The sequence below is a fragment of the Panthera leo genome, chromosome B3 (genome assembly GCF_018350215.1).
Source record: "Panthera leo isolate Ple1 chromosome B3, P.leo_Ple1_pat1.1, whole genome shotgun sequence".
Classification (NCBI taxonomy): Eukaryota; Metazoa; Chordata; class Mammalia; order Carnivora; family Felidae; genus Panthera; species Panthera leo.
This window is the reverse complement of record NC_056684.1, coordinates 125,119,837-125,141,611: the sequence shown is the minus strand read 5'-3', so window position 1 is coordinate 125,141,611 and position 21,775 is coordinate 125,119,837. Positions and strand designations below refer to the sequence as shown.

Genomic DNA, 21,775 nt, shown 5'->3' with positions numbered 1-21,775 from the left:
CAAGACGAGGACCTCGCACAAGTTGCTTCCCTTTCGCGAACTCTAGTTGGACCGCATAAAGATTATGCATCAAGCCCAACCTAAGACCACAAACACATTTTGGCGCCCACTGTTTACAAGCCACTGTCTTGCGTCCTATGGCCTTTTTATAGTAAAAACTGTAAGAGTAAACACGCGGTCAAAACCGCATGTAGGAGTCCAGCCTTGGCAGGGGGTGTAGGAGAGACTCCAAGGCGATACCCGCTCCCCGTCACCCCCCCCGTCACCCCCCTGCTACTTGTGCCACTTTCCGCTCCGCCCGGTGCCTGGACAACCGACACCCCTCGGCGCAGAGGGCAGGACCCCGGGTTTGGCGTCTGGATCGCGGCCGCGAGGTGCAGCGGGGACGCGAAGCAGTGGCGCCGGGGGCACCCAGAGCAGGTCCAGGCGGCGCCGGGTCCGTCCCCCCGCCCCGGCTCCCAGCTGCCCAATCAGGGCGCGGCTCGGGCGCGCGCCGCGGCCAATCAGGAGCTGCGGGAGAGGAGCCAGGAGCCGGCGGGCGCGGAGCAAGCCTAGAGAGTCGGGAGCCGGCGGCGGCGCTGCGGCCGCGAGGGAGGGCAGCGGGAGCAGTGGGGCCGGGCGAGGATCCCCGGGCCAGCCCAGCGGGCTCTGCCGTGGCGACATTCCGGCCGACACTTGGGACCCTGCGGGCGGCGTCGCAGGTAACCGCGCCCGCGCCCCGCCGTGGAGAGCCAGCGTGCCCTGCCGGAGGGGCTCCGCAGGTGGAGCCGGCGAGGGGTGGGGGTGGGGGCGGGCCGGCCGCGAGGTCCTAGCGCCGCGGGGGCTGCCCCTCGTCCCGCGTGTCCCTACGCCTCCGCGCGTGCCTCGGCCGGAGCCCCGCGGAGGCGCGACATTTCCACTGGCTGCCGGCGTCCAGGGGTGGGAGGGGGTGAGGTGAGCCCGCCTAAGGCGGAGAAGGGGCGGTGGGGGTGGGGGAAGACACTTGCGACCCCCGCCCCCGTACGCGGACACTGCAGACGGGTGTCCTCCCTGAGATGTGAGTCCCCGCGACGTCTTCGTTGGCCCAAGGCGACAACAGGTGTCCCTGGGGACGGTGACTTTCCCACCCCTCCCCCCCACCGCTCGAAATCCCGGCCTTGGCGTTCCGCCCCACCTTCGGGGTGTCGGAGACAGGACCCCAGCCTGGTCACTCAGGCGCGCTGCCCGCTGGACAGCGCCCAGAGGCGGCCTGGACCCAGCAGACCCGGGCTTTGGATGGAGTTTCCTCTGTGTATTGCCAAGCAATTTGCTGGACACCCGCCTCTCGCTGGGTGAGGAAGAGTTGAAGATGAGAGATAGAGATAGAGACAGAGACAGAGACACCGAGAGAATGTGCCTATGTTGCCCTTACTGAAAGGAGCTCCCCGAGGGCTGTGGGTGAATCATTAACTGTCGTCTTGTGCAGCTACTGACCTCTGAAAGGGAAAGACACCCTTTCTCTCAGGCAGGTCCTTCATGCTCTTATGTGCCTCACTCTCTTAATCTGTAAAGTGGCCATAAATGGTTGCACCTGCTTGATAGCCTTGTTTTGAGGATTAAATAAACCAGTGCCCAAAAAACACTGAGCACAACACTAAGTACCCAGTAAATGCTGGCTCTTATTATTTGTTATACGGAGTGGATGGTTTTTTAAAGAGTAAGGCAGACGTGTTCTCACTGGCCCAGTGACCATTTGGAGCTCTGAACAGCTTTCTAAACTCGAAGGGGAAAAATGCTATTATTAATGTTACCGATGGTATCATTTAAATGTAATAATGTCCTTTGAGGGAATTAAAAAAAACACAAAACTCCATTGGAATGGTGAGAGAGATAAATGGATTCCAACAAGTAACTGAGAAAAGCTTTGCAAACCCTGAAAAAGTTGTTATGAATGTTGTGTGAGAAGAATATCTTGGTGTTTTGTTGAATGCTTATCTTTCACTAATATGGCTGATGGGGGAGGACTTGAAGGTTCTTATACTTTCCAAACTCCTCCCTGAAACAACTTTAAAGAGAGGGGGAAGATGAGAAAAACAAATAAAAAGCTCAACCACACAACAAAATGCCAGCAGCTCACAGAAACCTAAAATTGCAGTTCCTACTTTAGGCAGTTATTTTGGTGTCTGACTTGGGTGGTCTGGTTCAATTCTTTGCCACTGTGTCACTTTATTATCCTCGTTTTCTTTTCCTTGTTCGTTTACTTAAAATATCTATATGTAGCCAACTTGCTTGGAATTCTGAACCCTCTGCTACTTAACCTCCTACCTTGTGGCAAAACCAAAAGGACCTTCCCACAGGTTCCCAAGGGCAATGTCAGTGGGAATCTACCTGTCTTAACACACCACACTACCTGGGAAAGGTACAGACAGAATGCCCCAGTTCTCCAAAGGCTCCAGTGCATTTACTTGCCAGGAGCCTTCGAATAAATCCATCCACTTAGAGAAAGTGATTATCTTCTCAGGGGGTAAGAAGCCCACTTCCAGATGCAAGTCTTTCAAGTGTCAAATTAATTCCACAACCTTTTAGTTGTGGATAAGGAGACTTTTACTCTCACCACCACAGTGGGAGGATATGAAAGCTTGCTGATAGAGGAGGGAGGGAGGTGAGTGGGGCACAGGAAAGATTGGTACAATCAAAGCCATACCCACACTTGGTGAAAACTCTGTCTCTGTGGCCGATGGCTGGGAAACCTGGACAAGTCGCTTTGCTTTTCTGTGCCAGAGTCTCCCACTCTGTAAAATGAGGGCTTGCTTGCTTGTTTATTTATTTATTTATTTATTTATTTATTTATTTATTTATTTATTTATTTATTTTAGAGAGGAGTTGTTGTAAGGATAGTGCTAATAAATGGAAAGTCCCCAGCAAAGTTCCAAGGACATAGTTACTGGTCTGTAGTATTCAAAAGGGATCCTACAGGTGAGAGTCGATCGGTTATATCTGGGAATAAAAAAGACTTGATTGAGGAGATGACACCTAAGCTGAGTGAAGAATGATGAGCAGGTCTCTTATGCAGATAGGATTGAGGTGGGATTGGAAGGAAAGGTAGAGCAGAGGAGAGAGACATTCCAGGCAGAGGGGATATGGGAGATCCAATGTGCTATAATGGTCAGCTTAGGCAAAATAACAAATAATTCCCAAATCTCAGTGGCTTACAACAACTGAGGTGTATTTGTCACGATTGCTGCATGTCCAGTGTAGGTTAGTCGTGGTTCTGCTCCTTATCTGGTTCCTTCTGAGATCCCCAGAGGCTTAAGAAACAGCCTCTTCCTGGGGCAATACTGATCTCATTTATGGGAAGGGGAAAAAAGAGAATGTGATAAAACAAAAATATGGCACTTAATACCTGCTCAGAGATAGCAGACATCACTTCAACTCTCATGCTGTTGGCCAAGGTAAGTCACACAGGCAGACCCAATGTCAGTGGTAAGGGGGAGTCTAAGCCTCCTGCAGACAGTGAAGAATGGCTGAGTAGGAGGGAAAGTGCAGAAGGAAACAGGGCAAGGGAGGTGGCCCGCAGCAGGTGATGAAGGGCCCTGGGTCATGTGCTGGGACTTTATCCTATGGGCAGGGAGCAGCCATTGAGGGTTTTAAGTTGGGGTTTGACATGGTCAGATTTTTCAGACCAAACACATGTCTCTAGTGGCAATGTGGGGAGAAGACCAAAATAGGTGGGATTAAAAGGTAAAGATGGTAAGTGCCCCAACGAATTCAGCAGCCTCAAATCTCCCTCACTATCTTTCACATGACTCGAGATTCAACTGTTAGAAAATTATTCCCTGGGCACTTGAATGATTCTCCTTTGTCCTCTCTTAAAATGTATATGCTCCTTCATCCTAAAGTATTTTATGGTATCATCTAAAGCAGCAGTTTTCAAACTTTAGTGTGCCTCAGAATTACCTAGAGCCCTTGAGAAAACACAGATTTGTGGGTCACACCGCCAGAGTTTCTTAATAGATCTGGGGTGGCACCTGGGAGTTAGCATTTCTGACAAGTGCTCAGGTGATGCTGATGCTGCCAGTCCAAAAACCACTGAACTAAAGGGAGAAGTTAAGATGTGGTTGAGGAGGGCACCTTGTGGCTCAGTTGTTAAGCATCTAACTTTTGCTCAGGTCATGATCTCACAGTTTGTGAGTTCGAGTCCCATAGTGGGTGAGCTCACCCACTTCAGGGGAGCACGAGCCCCACTACTCTCTCTCTTTCTCTCTCTGCCCCTTGTGGGATTCTCTCTCTGCTCCTTGCTCACTTGAGCACCCCCCACCCCCAAATGTGGTTGAGGGAAAGGCCTGAATAGAAGGGCCTAATGGAACAGGGAAGAAGTCTGGAAGGTCTCAGCATTCTCCATTTGGCAGATTTGCTGAAGGCTGGCAGTGGCATTGGGGTCTGTAAGAGTGACTGAGTCTCTAGGTTTATATTAAATTGCAGATATAATTCTCATAGTAAGGACATGAAAGGAGCTTGGATTCATAGAAGAAACATACAAGTGCTACTTTATCCCCTCCTTTTGTAATTCTGCCCCACCCCCCCACCATCCGGCATGTCATTGAGCACACACCCTTTTGTCTGGCTCCAGCCCTCTCACTTAAGTTTGTCAGCTCAGCGTATTCCAGTCTCTGATCCATCACACTTCTTGTCCTCCCAGTTTTAATTTCTTTTGGAACTGGGGTTTGCCCACTGGGTGGATGTTTGGCTGAATTGTAAAATAGTCAGACCGAGAAATTTCTTGCTTCACTTGAGGTCATCTTCATGAATACACATCTGTACCATATGATCATGCAAATTGTGATCAACCCTCCCAAGATAACTAACCCCCTGAGAACTCAAGATGTCCATAGTTTAGCTTATGCTAATGGGTGGAGCGAGTCCCATCAATTCCTTTCACTGTGACTCACCACTCCTGTAATGAGAGAACATTCCAAGAAGGACGTTAAGGAGAAAATATGTTGGCGTGTACAACATGACACAAGAAATAGAACATAGTGAGCGTTTGTTTTCTTTTTACTATTTTTTTCTCAATTCTAGATGTGGAAAAAGTTTCGACTCTACCGGGTACAGATAATCAGTGATATACCTGCCCACACTGTGTGAATAAATGAAATACTTTCAGAGTCAACATTTTGAGTGCTGGCCGCAGGTTATAGTATTTGTTTCAAGGTGGTGTGAGTCTAAAATGATCCATTGAGACGTGGATACACTATCTTAGAAATACGCATAGGAAATTTGTATAAAACAAGAAATGTCATGGTAGGCCCGAGCTATAAAATGAAATGAGTAATATTTGAAAAGACCCTTTTTCCTAATTGAGATTTGACAATTCATACCTAAAAGGTGTGCTTTTTGAAACAAGAGAATTCCCTAGGGTTCTGCATACCTCCAGAGGTGGATGAGAAAATTTGGAACCATGACCTCTGGCCAGGAGGCCTGAGGCCATCTCTGTTGGTCTGATTCCCTCTCCAGGTAATTTTGGAAAATCAACTGTTTCACTTCCTCCTGCAGACGTGGCCTTCCCTTGGTCAGCTCTGTAGTGGAACCCTGTAGCTCCCTCGGTCTCAGGTCTCCAGGAAACTTGATCTAAAGTTGTGGGGCACCTGGATAGCTGTCAGTTAGGTGTCTGACTTCGACTTAGGTCATGATCTCATGGTTCCTGAGCCCTACATCAGGCTCGCTGCTGTCAGCGATCCCCGTTGGATCCTTTGTCACCCCCTCTCTCTGCCCCTCCCCTGCTCTCTCTCTCTCTCTCTCTCAAAAATAAATAAAACATTAAAAAAAATAAAGTTGCAAAAGATGTAGCAGACAAAACCCTAGGCCTGAGTGAGAGCCAGTGAGGGAAGGGACTTAAACTAGCCAGGAGGGATCTAAAATGCTGAATATATTCACTAGAAAGTGTTACTCTTCCCCATTGGATAGCATTTATCCAGGAATTTGATATTTTAAAAAAATACACATTAAACCACTACATAAATAGTATCTTCTCTATATGTTTGTATTTAATAAATGTTAAATGTAATATATATATATGTATATTTTCACATCTCTAGCAGTTTCAAGAGGTAGGTTTCTTGCACTGTCATTTTTCTAAATCGTGATTACTGAGAAACAGTTGGCCAAAATTCTATAGACAGATGGTGGAAGGGCAGGATTGAAAACTTAAAGTCCTTTGAATTTTCTGTTCGTTGTGTCCACTCCCATCATCCCAGCTGGCCTCAAACTAACCCAGACTTATGCTCTGAGGTAGCCTCACTAACAGGTAACAGCTAAGAGAAGCTTATTGTTCTTTGTGCAGTGTGATCATGAGTGTGAAGCTACTTTGCAGATTGCTAATGGCCCAGTAAAATCTTTGGAAGGTGGTTTCACAGGAATGGCATTGGGTATCTTCTGGGTGCAAGGTTCTGAGGAAGATGTGAGGAATTCAGAGAAGTGTAATGCTTATTCTTTGGACACAGCCTCTAATCTGGGAGTGAAAGGGCATAATATTTATACAGAATTAATAGTAGTCAAATAATAGTGGGGCCAGCCATATAATTAAAGGGGGCACTGCAAGCTGTGAATTCAGAGACAGAATCTTTCTGAGGTGTTGCTAGGCTGGGAAGGTTCACGGAGGAGCAGTTGCGTTGGATTGGAAGTAGAAATGGAGTTTAGGTGGGCACATCAGGTTTTAGGGAATGGACCTCAGCGAACCATGGCTCTGACGGTCCACACAAGCTTGTTCCAGGCCTGTGGCTAGACTTCTAGAGCAAAGGAGTCAAGTAGAAGAGGACAGAGAAGTCTGAGGTAGACAGCTTCTTAAAGTCTTCCTTTCTTGACTGCCATCTGATTGTCTAATTCCAATATTCTGATGGCTTGTGTCACCTCCTGAAAAATGAAGCCATCTGGTGATTTGTTAGCAAATGAGTACTCTGGACTCTAATTTGTCCTCTTAACGTGTTCACTTTGTTAATAGGAGAGCACTTTGGAGCTAAGAATGTCAAACCTCTTTATAAATAAAATTTAATCCTATCATAAACTCTGTCAAACTGGCAGGCGGTTGGTCTCACTCCACTTGCAAGGTGACCTGGGAAGGTCAAGCAGCTTGTTTAAAGTCGTGCAGGTATCCCCTGGCACTTCTGTGCTCATTGGTCCCACCTCCCCTGGTGTCCAGCTTAAGTTGCTTTACAGATATTCACTAAGCACTTGGGGACCCTTCCATCCAATTAGGACTTTCTCCATCACTCTTTTATCCCGTAGAGACCCTCAGCCTTAATCCCAATGACCCTCATTAATTTTAATTTGGAGGTGGGATGATTACACCCTTCTCTTTCAGGCTTAACAGGGGCTCTCATTGAAAGAGGTACCGTTTTAGTGCTGTGGGTCTGTGCACACACACCATCTGAATGAATTGGTATTCTCAGCACTTTTCATGCCAGATGCCAGCCAGTATAGCAGGTCTATCAGTGGCTTTCAATCTGCCTAAACTTTGAAGTGAGACACCAGACCCTTGCCAGCTTGATAGAATCACTGCATTGGTTGCCCTTTGAAGTTAGCTAATTGCTTAAAAAAAAAAAAAAAAGTGAGATGCTTTAAATGAAAACAGATTTTATTCCTCTGTTTGCTTTAGAAACAACATATTTGTCTGTCTTTTTCGACTTAAGTTTTTAAAGAAGAAAGAATATAATACCATAGTGAAGTGGGTAAGGTTAGGGTGATCCATAGTCAGTGAGCTTACTCAGTTAAATGTTATTTAAATGTGTGAACTGTCACACATTAAAAAAAAAACAAAACATAGCTGTCACAAATATAGTTTTCCTATTGTATTTTCCCACCCTTGCCAAACATAAAGTATTAATTTTTCTCTGCGTCATTCCTTGTCCCTACATTTCCCTTCACTTAACCCTCTAAACACTTGAAGGGTGTGAACAACTTTTATTATTGAGATTATCAAAATTACCATAAGTAGCCATCATTCATGGGGTCTTACTGTGTCCCAGGTCTTCTGCTAGCATTTTACTCCACATTATTTGAATTTCCGCCTCAACTCTGTGAGGTGGGGCATTAGTAGTATCTGCAAGGGTAAGTAATCTGTCGGAGGTTGTGGTGGAGATAGGGCTTTGACCCCACCTCTTAATCTCTCAGTTCTAGAAGCTGTGCCCTTAGTCACTATTCTATCTGGAAACAGAAGGAAAAGTCCTCTAAAGAGTTAAGGGGTGGGGGGCGGTCTGTGCACTCCGGGCACACCCACAGAGATCCTGCCAGAAGAACTGTCCTTGTTTTTGCTCCGTGGCTTCACTGTCAACAGGGCTATTGAAGCACACTTGCTTCTCTTATCTATTTCTTTCTCCTTAATATTTTTGGTATTAAAATAACATCTAAAAGGGGGGTCTTTTGGGGGCATCTATTTGAGTACATTCAGCACATCCCAGTCACTCACCAACAGCCTAATTGGCCCAGGTGGGCAGTATCCTCTGAAGCAGCCCCTCCAGCCACACCATCCATCACATTCAGAGGCCCTGGAGCTCTCATGCTCTGCTGTTGGTTGGTGTTCAGTTCCTGATCTCCGAGCAGGCCTTGGGGAGGCAGTTCCAAGGAGGCAGGGTCATGTGCTGTCATATCTCAGATTCAGCTAGATGACTTGGCTGGTCACAGCCCAGTGCTCATGGGACAAGGGGCTTTGGTCTCTTGTCATTTAGTTGCCACTTTCCTGTGAAGAGGACAGAGAAAGTGCAGTCAGTCCTGGCCAGGAACTTGGCAGAGGTGGGCCCCGGCCATAAGAAAGCAAGATAAGAGTATAGGTTCCTTTCTGTACTTAGAGGAAAAAGTATGTTTCATGGATGGAGCATGGTGAAGTGGTTAAGAGCATGCACACCAGAGCTAGGCTGTCCACGTTTGAATCGTGTGGTGTTGGGCAAGCTGGTTAATCTCCCTGTATCTTAGTTTCCTTATCTACTGAAAGAGAATAGTGGTGTCTACTTCAGAGAGTTCTTATGAGGATTACATGAATTCTCTAGTGCTAATTAGCTGTAAAGCACTTTGAGACCACTGTCTGGGAGACAGGAAGTGTTACATAATAGCACGTAAAAAAAAAAAAAAAAACAAAACGGTAGGTGGACATCGCTATACGCGGGTAGGCAGTGCTATGGTGGATGAAGCTCACCTAACTGCTTTGGGAAAGGTGCTCCTGCTGAGTTGTATGCAAATGAAGTCTTACTATGTGTACTAGGGGAACTTGCTGTTTTAAAGAAGCATAGGAGAAATCTATTTGTCCGCTGCCTAAAATGAACATGAGAGAAACCATGTAGGAAGAAGAGAGGAGTCTAGGATGACTTGATGTTGTGACCAACGCCACTGCCAAGATAAACTGCCATCACGTTGGATGCAGAAGGCTTCTGGTAGAGCAGCTTTGGAGGGAGCGTCGCTATCCAGTCATGGATATGTGACCTTGAGAGGCCTATTAAACGCTGTCGTGAAGGCACTCAGTGGGCATCAGGTGAGAGGTCAGGGCTGGACACATCGATGTAGGGGTCCTTGGCTATAGATGAGAGTTAAATTCGTGAAGGGATTAAATTAGACCAAGAAGAGAAGGGGCTCTGGAGCTGAACCTGGGGGCCTTCCAGCTCTAGTGGAAAAGTCAAGCCGGCTCTACTTTTCCGGTTTGCTTTCTTGCCTTGCTAGAGGGAAATGAAGTGTGGACCCATTTGATGCTGGCATTCGCTTTGGATAGTTTATCATTCGAGCTCTATAATGCTTGGACTTCTGAGTCAATAAACTAGGGTTAGATACCACTTGACCTCTTCCTACCTTTGTGCCCTTGGGCAAGCTACTTACCATCAGAGTCTCAGTTTCCTTATCTGGAGATGGGAACTGGTAGTAAAAACTCCCATCTCGGGGGTTTGAGGGGTTCAGTGAGTGCAGCTGTATCAGTGCTATGAAGCTGTTTATCGTTTGATCATTGTAAAATTCTCACTGTTCGTGCCAGAGTGTTTGGAAGTAAGGAGCGGTAACAGCTCACACATTTTTAAAGCTCTTTGAATTTCCCCTGAATTGCAAGCCACATTTTAATTTAACCCATACTGCTACTATTTTTTTTGTTCTTATTAAAAGTAAAAGAGGTCAAGAAGATACTACAATAAATTCCACACACATATGTCAGCCATTTATGCTTTCCCTGAAAGCATAACTGAAACACTGCATCCAGAAATCAAGACTGGCCTGTGTATATGGCAGTTGGTACATGAATCCCAGATACACAAGCATTCAGAGAAAAGCGAAACACAGAAGAAAATGGATATCCTAGCAATGACGGTATTTCAACATCACATACGCTAACCTCATATGTGCTCTTTACCACTGTGAGGCAGGTGAGAAGGTTCTCACTTCTCTAGTAAACTAACTGATCCTCCCTTACGTTTTTTTTTTAATTTTTAATGTTTATTTATTTTTGAGAAGAAGAGACAGAGCACAAGCTGGGGAGGGGCAGAGAGAAAGGGAGACACAGAATCCGAAGCAGGCTCCAGGCTCTGAGCTGTCAGCACAGAGCCCAACGGAGGGCTCAAACCCACGAACCACAAGATCATGACCTGAGCCAAAGTCAGATGCTTAACCAACAGAGCCACCCAGGTTCCCCTCTCCCTTACTGTTTTAAATTCCAGTTTTACACTTGGTTGGAGAAAGTATTCGAGACACTTGATTTCTCTCAGCAAATAATATGATTCTGAATCTATTTTTTAAAAAGTCTCCCTCTCAAAGCTACATAAGAATCCAGAGGCAGGGGAAATCAAATTCTGAAGTCTCTTCTCTGGATTCTTTAATTAGCATGTCTGCTGTGTTTGCATTTGTGGTTTATATGCTTTGAACTTGTGGCTTTTCTGTTTTGCAAGAGTTACTGTCAGTGAGACATTCACCAAAAGAAATACAGCTATTAGTGGTGGCAGGACCAAATACATGTAACGGTGTGGTTGGTTTCTAAATCCCTGCTAGAATTTTTGAGAAAACCTCTCCAGATGGCGGTGGGTGGTGTGAGGGCTGAAAGAAAACATTCGAAATACCGAAGCAGAAAAAATAATAGGAAAGAGCTTCCAGTGATTAAATTTTTCTTTCTGGTCTTTCAGGTTGAGGAAGTGAAGAGAATAGGCATAAATGGTGGGAAATTTCCATCAACTTGGAAAACACAATAGAATAAATAATTCTTGGCCACGAGGTGAGAGCCCAGAGAGTCACAAGGTCAAAGGATCCTGTCCCATTTGTCTGTGGTGACAGCCCCCCTCCCCCCAAAAAGGAACGCCTCACCCTTGAACAATGCAAGTGTCCCTGGGAAGCTGAAAAGGTACATGCAAATGATGAAATAAATCACATCATTTTAGAAGTAAGTGGTGGTTATACTTTTCTATATTTCCCAAATTTTCTTTAGTGAGAGTGTGTTCCTTTTATAATAAAATATATATAAATAATGCAAAAAATAGATGCAAAAGAGGGAAATTTACTGGGAGTGTGGAGATGGGTTTAAAGGTGCCATTTAAAGGTGCTGAGTTCCTTGCATTTTATAACAGGATTATTTTGCCCTATAAGTCGTAACACTTCCTAACTTACCTGCTGTCTAAATTTACAATCTTCAAGAATGTACTGGGTGTCAGCCATACCTGTCACCCATCAAAACCCAAGACCCTGCTCTAGGAGAGCAGAGCCAGCACTCAGGCAACAGATATTTATTTGACTCTCACACTGTGCCAAGCCCACCCAGTGTGGCTATATTCCTGGCCACTATCCCCAGCGGTTGGAGACCCCCTCTTGCCCCTGTCTCAGCAGACATGAACTAGGGATGTTTCTTGTTTACAGGGGGATGGCTGCATGAGGATAATGTCACAGTCAGCCTGGGGCCCTTGGAGCTGCTCCTCACGAGGCCCACTGCGGAGGCCTGAGTTTTTGCGTTCAGCTGCGTTGTTTTGGTTTCTGTGCCTGAGGTCTATTTTGTTGGGGCAAGGACAGGGATTCTTAGAAAAGGGAAGGAGATATCCTCTGCCTTACTGAAAACGGAAGTAAGGAATTATCAGTTCAGGGTCAGTGGAAGCCACAGTGCCTGGCTTCCTTTTGCTGTGCTCTTCTGGAATGAGTTGGTTTTGTTTTGAACATTCTGAAAGTGACATGAGCTAGATAAATTGTTCTAGGGTGGAGCTTTCAACAGGGAGTCCAGAGAGCCCTAGGGGATTCATGGAGGGACTTTGGCAAAGGTGTCTGTGAAGCACCTGAAATTTTAAATATGTTGCATGTATGTGTGTTTACTCGGAGATGAGGGTCTCTGGCTTAAATTGTACCTCAGATCCAGAGAGCCATGCTTAAAAAAAAGAAAAAAAAGGCTAAGACCCAGTTCTAGGGGGAGATGTTCAAGTTTGAGTTACACATCTTGGCCTTGACTCTAACTAGAGAACTCTTCCTAATGGATGATGTGTTTGTAGTTGAAGTATTAGTGTAAATAGGCACATCTCAGGTGCACCCACAGAAGCCTGTGCTGCAAGAAAGGTGAGGAAGGTTTCACTTCTTCAAGTGCTGGAAAGCTGGAAATCCAGAAGTGCACAATCCCTGCAGTTCTAATGCTTCCTATTCTCCTCTTTCTGTTGTCCTTGAGCCCACACAGAGTTCCCTTAACTCTGTATTACCTGAAGAGTTAGCTTGTTGAAATGAACACTAATACCTCTTTTACCTGGTTTTTCTCTGGGCTCTAAGCAAATCAGGTTGATTTTTCCTGCAATGGAAGGCTGGATTCGGTGCAGGCCTTCATGATGATGATGAGAGCAGACATGTACAGTGAGTGAACTGCCACGTGGCCGTTTATCCAGTGCCCCACACATGAGTGTTGACCTTCCCACCCTTGCTTCTTGTTTCTCCTCACATTGCACATTTTCTCTAGGTGACCTCCAAACCCTTGGCTGCCAATACCTTTTAATCTGTATAATCAATACCTCTCTTCTTCTGACTTCTTGACCTGTTTAATAGGCCCTAAGACGTCTCTGTGGTTGTCTGACAGGTGCATCAAACTCACTGGGTTTAAAACTGAACTCATCATATCCCTACCACCCCTCAATCATTCTTCCCTATGAAGTCCTTCTGAAGGCCGGTGAATGGCCAGAAACCTATCCAGTCTTCCAGAGATCTTTTTCATCTGCCAACCACATCACTGCCTCCCTCAATCTAAATGAGCTTCAAATAGACTTTATCCCCATGTCTTGATGATCTTTCATTTTAAATGGCTCATAAAAAAACATCCCTCCTGTTTATCCCTCATCTTGCAATGCCTGATCACTATAATTACTAGGTGATCTTCCCACCCTCCAGTCCATCTTCCTCATTGCTTCCAGAATGATTTTCCTAAAATATGATTGAATCGTATCATTTCTTCATTTAAAATTGTTTAATTAATCTCCATTGCCCTCCAAAACCCAACCTTGGCATGGCTTACAAGACCCTTCTGACTCCTCATCTTTCCAGCCTCTCCTCTTCTCTCTTCTCTCTTCTCTCTTCTCTCTTCTCTCTTCTCTCTTCTCTCTTCTCTGAGCTGCTTGTAGTTCAGAAAGCACAACATGCTTTCATTCATCTCCTACACTTTGTATGAATGTATCACATTTTATTATAGCTGTTTTTAAGTGGGGGAACTTATAAAAAAAACTGTCACACTTCAAGGTTCTAAGTCATGTACAAAACAGTCTAGCTCTGCATCATCCCCATCCTTGCCTCCTGCCCATTCCTAATACCACCCCTAAATCTCAGGTCGTCCTTGAACTTGAACCTCTTTTCTTAGCCTCATCTTCACCTCACGCCATGCCTTACTTGTATCTCCAGATCCTACCCCATCACTGATTCATATGTACTCCAGGGGTTGAGGTCAGTGATGAGTGATGTTCAAGAATGGGTTAGGTAGGCAGGAGGTCTGGGGATGATGTGAGAGACAGGGATGTCTATTGCACATACTTTTTGGTACCAAACTGGTTTTGCGTGTTAACACAACTGTTTAAACATGGCTAAGTAAAATGGCACCCTCTAATTAAGTTGCATTGTCCTGTTTTATTCTTATAGATGCTATGCTGCCAGCTTGGAATCTCCCTTTTCCCTGCCCCCAACTAATTTCTGTTCGTCTTTCAAGCCCCTTCCCAGGTATCACCTTCCCTCAGTTATTCTTTACTGACCCCAAGATTGGACTGGGTGCCACTCCTCTGTGTGCTAATGGCACTGTTGGGTTTACTGTATTGTGATTGTCTGTTTATTTGCCTGTCTCCTTCTCTCTCTCTTAGTCTTCTCTCTATCTCTAGAATTTCACTAGGACATGCCTAGCAATAGGAGATGCTGAAGAAATGCTTACTGAATGACTGTAGAATGGATGATGTCCTGTGACAGTCAGAATTCTAAGAACCTGCAGAAGATCGAGGAGCACAAATAACCCACAGTCCAAGGAGATTTATTAGATCATCTCTTCCACTTTCTGTGAATGTGAAATTGCACACCAGTACTGGTTCGTCTCTAGGTTTAACCTTCCTCTGTTGGCTGCCTCTTACACACCATCTGAAATTCTCTTAGCCCCACTTCCTTCTCAGTTGCCTTGGTGACCAGCTCTGCTGGACTGTACCATTCTACCATCCAACGCCATGTTGGGCTTACTCCCACCACTTCTGGACTCAGATGAAGCACCACCCTGTAGGTATGGGATCTAGCTTCCTCATTTGCTGCTGAAGGAGCAAGACAATACACCCCAAAAGTGTGGGGGATGTTGGGTCACCATGGAATGAACCTTGGCCCAGTGGGGAATAAGAGAGAGTCAAGTGATGGCAGACATTTTCCCTCTCAGAGTATCGCTCCATTTGATGGAAACTTTTGGGAGGCTGTAATCTCTACCAGCCTCTTTGGGGGTGTCCCATATGACTGAGTGAGAAGTTTTGTTTATTGTGAAGCCATGGTTGGTCCTGCCCCATTTGTTATTTGATTTTGCTGTCTCACTTCTTTTTCTAAACTCAAGCTTCCTGGGATTGCTAAAATGGCCTAGAAGTTTGGTCTCAGGCTCTCATTTCTAAGCCACACAGCCTAAGACACATTCACACTTACCACTTTTTCCCTAGAGAAACGGGGGCCAGTGAAGGTAGAAGAAGAGGGAGGAACACTACAGATCAGGTGGTCTCTAGGGTATGGATCCGACAGGGCATGACTGGGAGTCTGAGCCTTCAATCCTCCATCCCCTGTTCTCTCTTTTTCTGTAACACTGGCTGCCCTCATTTTGGGGAACTGGGAAGATGGGTCTATCAGTAGTAAAAGATCCATCATTTGTAACCTGTGGATCTGGTCCCTGTGTAGGCTAGCCATCTGTTCCATGGTTTCCTATTTTTAAAAATACTTCTAATTAAAAAAAAAAAAAAACACATCAGACATCTATCTTTGAATGTCAGCAATACAGCTGTGAAAATTGATCCCATGAGGATGTGTGATACATTCTGGGTTTAAAGCTTACCTTCACCACTTCCAATGTGTGTAGCTTTGAGAAAGTTAGCTGATCCAAGCTTTAGTTTCCTCATCTGGAAATAGGCATTAACAATAACATTCCCCTAGAGTGGTTGTAGAGATCAGGTAAGACGATGCCTGTAAGACCCTTAGCACAGTGCCTTACAGAGTAAGCTGTTAGAAGGTAGTTGCTATGGTTGTTATTCTGTCTTCACAGTACAATTTGAGAATGAGAGAGAGTTAATCTCTGGATAGGAGACAAATGTAAGGTGATATATATATATATATATTTTAGCCCTTAAACGTTTTATTGGGTTTTCGGGAGGGGCTTTTTTGGTAAACCTCAGGCCAGTTTTATACTTGTTGAAACAGGTGGAAAGGCATGCTAAAACCCTTGCATGGAAGCAGCGGTTACCTGCTAGGTATTTTATTTTGTGCAACGTGTGAGAATCACATACGGTTGAGACTAGTTAAATATGTTTCCCGTCTTTTAAGTATTTTCAAGGTTGCAAATAAGTTTATATTAATCCCAAATTAATACATTTGTGGAAACAAAAGCGGAAAGGTTTTGCAACTTTGCCGTGGTCATTCAAAGAATTTGTGGCAGCGGAGATCCCAGGAAATCTCTTGCTTCTTATCTGAGGTGAGTTTCAATTCATGCCAGGTAAAAAAGAAAAGTACTTCCTCCATAGAAGTTTGTAATGGGGATTAACAGAGTGTACACTGTTAAAAAAAAAAAAGGTAATTTTTTGCCTTCCTTTACAAAGTTGTATTAAGAGTCATTAAACTTTAAACTGTAATTATGGTATATTATTAACTCTTTACAATAGGCCTTCTAGTCCAGCTGCTTTACTCTGTTCCACAAATACTTGCTGCTTTCCTTCTGCGTAGCTGGTCCTGAGCATTGGGAATACAGTGAGAAAGGGCACAGACCATCCTTCAAGGAGCTGTCACTTTAGTGAACCTTCTGAAGGGTCAGACAGTGACCGTCCAAGCGCCTGTAATGTCTCTCTACAACATTTGACACTAGAGAAACCCACCTTCTTGAGACTTTTCTTTCTCTCATGACCCCAGTGGCCTCTGGTTCTTCTCTTCTCTCACATTTGGCTCTGTCACTTTGGGCGCCCCCTTTTTTCCTTCTCACCTCCCCATTTTCCTATATATAAAGACACGCTGCAGGACTCAGCCATCTTCTTTTGTCTTCTTCTTCCTCGGTTGGTAACCTGTTCCTTTCCTTGGCTTCATGTATCCTCTTTTTTGGGTTGTGTGTATGTGTGTCTCTTATCTAACTTTCTACCTCTTACTTCTCTAGGCCCCAGACCTCCATTTTCTATATCTACCCTTTTGTTTCACAATCCTTGAATCTCAGCATACCCCCAATTAAAATTCTCTGCCCACCTCCACTGCCAATTAATCCCACCCTCCTCCTTTCCTTAGGATACTTAGCAGGCCCTTCTCTGCCCTCTGTTCAGCTGTCATCCTCCTGATCACCCAGGTGGGATTGTATTTCCTATCACTGTGGTTTCTTTTGTTCTGTTGAACGAAGAATAATCACAGGGATCCCTATGGCTGTAGATATTTACTTCCATCTTCTTTCCCAGTCAGGGTTTTCTCCCAAACATTTATCATCTCCCTGCTGTTTCTTAAGCGTGGGTGAGTGGTGAATGAGTACGGGCTGCTGGATTGCACAGCTCTGGGAAGGCATTGGGGCAGCATTCCCCAGGCACCGTTCGCCTTAGGGAACACCGTTCCCCTTAGGGAAGGCATTGGGGCAGCATCCCCTTAGGCACCGTTCCCTTCACATCGTGTGTACATGAATGGTGCCTCCCAGAGTTGTGCAGCGCAGTGTTGTGGGGGTGTTAGGGTGCCAGGGGATGGAGTGCTGGTGAGGGCTTCTGGGGGGAAGGGATGCTGAAGACTACAGTGGCCGGGACAGAGTTAAGAGGGACTGGCAGTGCAGCCCAGGAGGAAAGTCCTATTTCTGTGAAAGAGGGAAATATGGGGAAATAGTTTTTCTCTTTGTCCTCTAGCTCTGTGAGAATAAAGCTCTGTGTTTTTCTAGACAAATCTGCACTGAGCTAACCTCATTTAGAGCCACCCACCAAGCTTGAGATCTGTGGCCGGGAGCTTGATTTTCCTCTAATTTTTGTCATTCTTGATACAGGGAGCATTGGCAGGAGTTTCTAAAATGAAGGTCCCACGTTGCTGCCACTGTACTGATAGATTGGGATAATCCCAGATACTCTTGTCACAACTGGACCCTTTTAGATATGGTTTCCGTGTGGCCCAAAGGGGTTGGTGGCAGTGCTGGTTGTGCTACTGCTCTGTTTACAGAAGCAGCCCAGATGATTTGGACACACCAACAGTGGGAGGAGCTATGTGGCAGCGGTGACCAAGGTGCAGGACCCTTGGAGCACCTGCCCAGGCCAGTTGCTGTCTTCAGCCACATGGGTTGTGCCACGCATCCTCCATGGACATTGCTCACGTAGAAGATGTGCAAATGGAGTCCCAGAGTTGTCCTGTGTAATGTCCCTGCGAAGCATTTCCAGGCCAACTAATAATACCTCCCATCCTGCTGGCCGGGCCATTTCCTGCATCATGCTGAAGCTCACACCACTACTTCCTTTTTTCCCCAAATTTCTAAGGTCTCTCCTTTCCTTCCACTTTCACTTCCTGAATGCCATGACCACAGGAATGAAATCAGCAAGTTGTTGCCTGGTCTCCTTGCCAGGCTAACTCCTACTCATCCTTAGTAGAAATAGTAATATAGTAAACTACTCTTTATTCAGTGTGCTGAAAATCTTACATACAGCATCTCTTTCTATCCCTATAGGACTCTCTGAAACTGTTAGGTAAAATTCAGGTTTGGAGAGTTTGAGATATTCCCATGATTACAGTTAACAGTGATGGGCTTGGCCTGCATGACTGCACACAGAGATTGTGCTCTGAATCCGTGTGTAATTCAGCTTCCTAAGACCCAAGATAGGCCTCTTCTAGGAAGCCTGCCTGAGCTCCTCCACCCCTGTGACCTTTGGTCATCCTCCATAGTTACCCATGCTGTCATTCAAGTTCAGTGCCTCTTAGAGGTAGTAGAGAGAGACCTATGTTCCTTCCTTTTTCTGAGGTTCCCAATACATTAAGGATTGAAAGAGTTCCAAGACAGGGTTAGAAAAATATTATGACCTTTCTTGTGTATTTGCATTTAACCAAATTAAAACCTTTGATGCATATTCTTACACAGAAAAACACAGAAACCCATACAGAAACACAGAAAATATAATTTTGCTGCATGCAAGATAACTATAGGAGTTATAAATGATATTCGTTGAACTCTCTAGGCAGAGTGGTTTGGTAATGGGGCATGAATTGAAGGTTGTAGGAGGCACCTCTTTCAATCCTTTCAGTGTATTCCTGTGACTAAATGTGTGCTTCCATTTTTTTTAATGTTTATTTATTTTTGAGAGAGAGAGACAAGTGGAGGAGGGGCTGGGGGAGGGGGGTGTAGACAGACAGAGGATCCAAAGTGGGCTCTGCGCTGACAGCAGTGAGAATGATGTGGAGCTCGGTCTCATGAGCCATGAGATCGTGACCAGAGCCCAAGTTGGATGCCCAGCCAACTGAGCCACCCAGGTGCCCCTGTATCCATTTTTAATAATATTAAAGTCCTTCATGAGTATGAGGCGGTTGGCTAATTATAGCCTTTCTGGATTCTGTCATCTATTTCTCTATCCCTAAAACTAGCACAGTCAGGGCTTGGCACATCATAGGCTCTCAGTGCTTGTTGGTTGGCAGAATGAATGAGTCAATGATTGTTAGAGAACAGTCTCAGAACTTAGAATGATTTTGGTTAGAATCCCAGCACTACCATTTACTAGTGCTCTGACATGAAGAAGTTACTTAATCTCTCTGTTCTCAGCTTTTGTCATCTCAAAAATGGTGATATCACTAATAGTACCTACCTTAGAATGTTGGTTGGAGGAACAAAGGGGATAATGTGCCTCATCTATGGGATGACAGAAGTGAGCTTGTACATGAAGGGTGCTTGGGTATAGACTGGGAGAGGTAGGAGATAGGTCTGTGGGCATCATTGTTGATAAAGGGAGAGCCACTCCAGCTGCTGCCCTTCCCTGAGCCTGTGCCTCCCCAACCAGCCGTGAGGAAGAATGATTGGTGGCTCCAGGAGAGTTGCCAAAGCACCTGACTTTGTTTTCAGGGTGCTGTTTCCTCATTCTGCTGCTTGATTGATAACGATGTGCAGACCTTACTTTTGGAATAACGCTGCAATCTACTGACTACTCTCACCCACTTTGTTTCACTTAATAATTATTCAGAATTGTAAAATTGCCTGTGGTTTCAGGAAATTCCTGCCTGTGTTATAACATGCCTGGTACCTGCCCCTCTCCTGCTGACAGGGTTAGCACTGAAGATATTTGGATTTACTGAGTTCTTTAGAAGCATTTTCAAGTTTTTTTTCTCCAAGACTGGGATTCAAAGCATTTCATGGAGAAAGCCCCACTTCAAACTCTTTTTCTATTTCCACATGGTCGGGTATAGAATGGCCTGGTTGGTTTAGGACCTCTGTCTCCCACATGCCCATGTATTGAAGAGCAGAGTATGGCAGCACCCCCTAACTTGGGCTCCCTCCTCTTTTCTTTCCAGTTGGAGTCACTGGGCCCTGGGACTTGAGTCTTGTGGTGTACCTCCACACTGGCCATGCATGTAAGAACTTTAGCCACCCTTCCTACAGTCTCTCTCTAGTAGACTTGATCCATTCTGTGTAGTGATAACTTTTCAATGTATATCTCCAGCACTGAGCTCCAGACTTGCATGTTCAAGTTCACAGTTGACATGTCTCTTGGATGTCTAATAAGCATCCCAAATGCATCATGTTTAAAAAGAAATATTTACTTTGCCCCGAAATTCTGACTCTTTCCCTCAACTCAGTCAATGGCAGTGCCATCCACCCAGTCCTCGACCATAATCCAGGAGTTACTGTTCCACCCTTCCTCTCCCTATGTATGGCATCCATCAGAAAGTTTTATAGACCCTACCTCCAACATCTATCTCAGATATGCTTCATTCTGTCCATCTTCATTGCTCCCATCCTGATTCTGGCCACTATATATTTTTTTTCTTGATAAAAGAAATCACTTTAATTTTTCAATGACAGTGTACTAAGTGATGTTAGTTTTGTGATTGTCTTTATTACCCTATACATTTATAGTCAGTAAGAGAGTTCTTAATGTTTTGACAAAAGGTTTTAAAGACCACAAAACGGTCAAATTTTTCTCTTTGATTATGAAAATTGCTTTGCATAGTTTCAGCTTACATGGTCATTTTTTATAAAAAATTTTATTTTAAAAATTGTGTTGAAATACATATGAAATTTGCCATCTTAACCATTTTTAAGTGATGGTTCAGTGGGATTAAATACATTCACATTGTTGGGCAACCATCCCTACCATCTATTTCCATAACTGTTTTCATCTTTGAGAACCGAAATTCTGTACTTATTAAATACTAACTCCCCAGCCATTTCAGCCACTGGTTACCATCGTTCTACTTTCTGTTTCTGTGAATGTGACCACTTCAGGGACATTCTGTGGAATCAAATGGTATTTGTCCTTTTGTGACAGGCTTATTTCCCTTAGTGTGTGTCCTCAAGGTTCATCCATGTTGTATGTAGCAGAATTTCCTCCCCCCCCCCCTCTTTTTTTAATGTTTATTTATTTTTAAGAGAGACATGTGAGCAGGGGAGGGGCAGAGAGAGGCGGTAGACAGAGGATCCAAAGTGGGCTCTGTGCTGACAGCAGTAAGCCTGATGTGGAGCTTGAACTCATGAACTGTGAGATCATGACCTGAGCCAAAGTTGGACGCTCAACCGACTGAGCCACCCAGGCGCCCCAGAATTTCCTTCCTTTTGAAGGCTAAATAATATTCTGTCCTATGTAGATACCACATTTTGTTTATCCATTCTTCCATGGAAGGACACTTGAGTTGTTTCAGGCCGCCATCATCTTTCATCTCAGCTATGTGACAGCCTCTTAATTGTTCTCTCCACTTCCACTCTTAAGCCTCCCAATCTGTTCTCCACTCAGCTTCTGAAAAGGCAAATTAAATTTTATTGTTCTTTAAATCCTTCGTTGACTTCTCATTGTACTTAGAATAAAATCTAAATATCTAAATTTGGCTGATAAGACCCATATTCCTAAAAAGGAAACACCTTTATAACCGTATCTTAGGCTTCTGTCCTCCTGGCTCATTCTACTGTCAGTTTTTTCTTTTTTGTTTCTATCTCAGACTCTGCCTTTGG

The 21,775-nt window shown here is 44.9% G+C and overlaps 1 protein-coding gene across 3 annotated transcripts in view; it reads left to right on the top strand.

The window, feature by feature from the left end:
- Positions 1-574: 574 nt before the first annotated feature.
- Positions 575-21,775, top strand: part of STON2 (stonin 2) — a 145,415-nt gene continuing 124,214 nt past the window's right edge. For 2 of the 3 annotated variants that reach the window (XM_042943982.1, XM_042943981.1), the window contains exon 1: positions 575-701. The gene's annotated coding sequence lies outside the window, so the exon portion shown is untranslated. Of the gene's footprint in view, positions 702-11,096; positions 11,351-21,775 lie in introns of all 3 variants that reach the window. The other variant, XM_042943980.1, reaches the window with a different exon arrangement.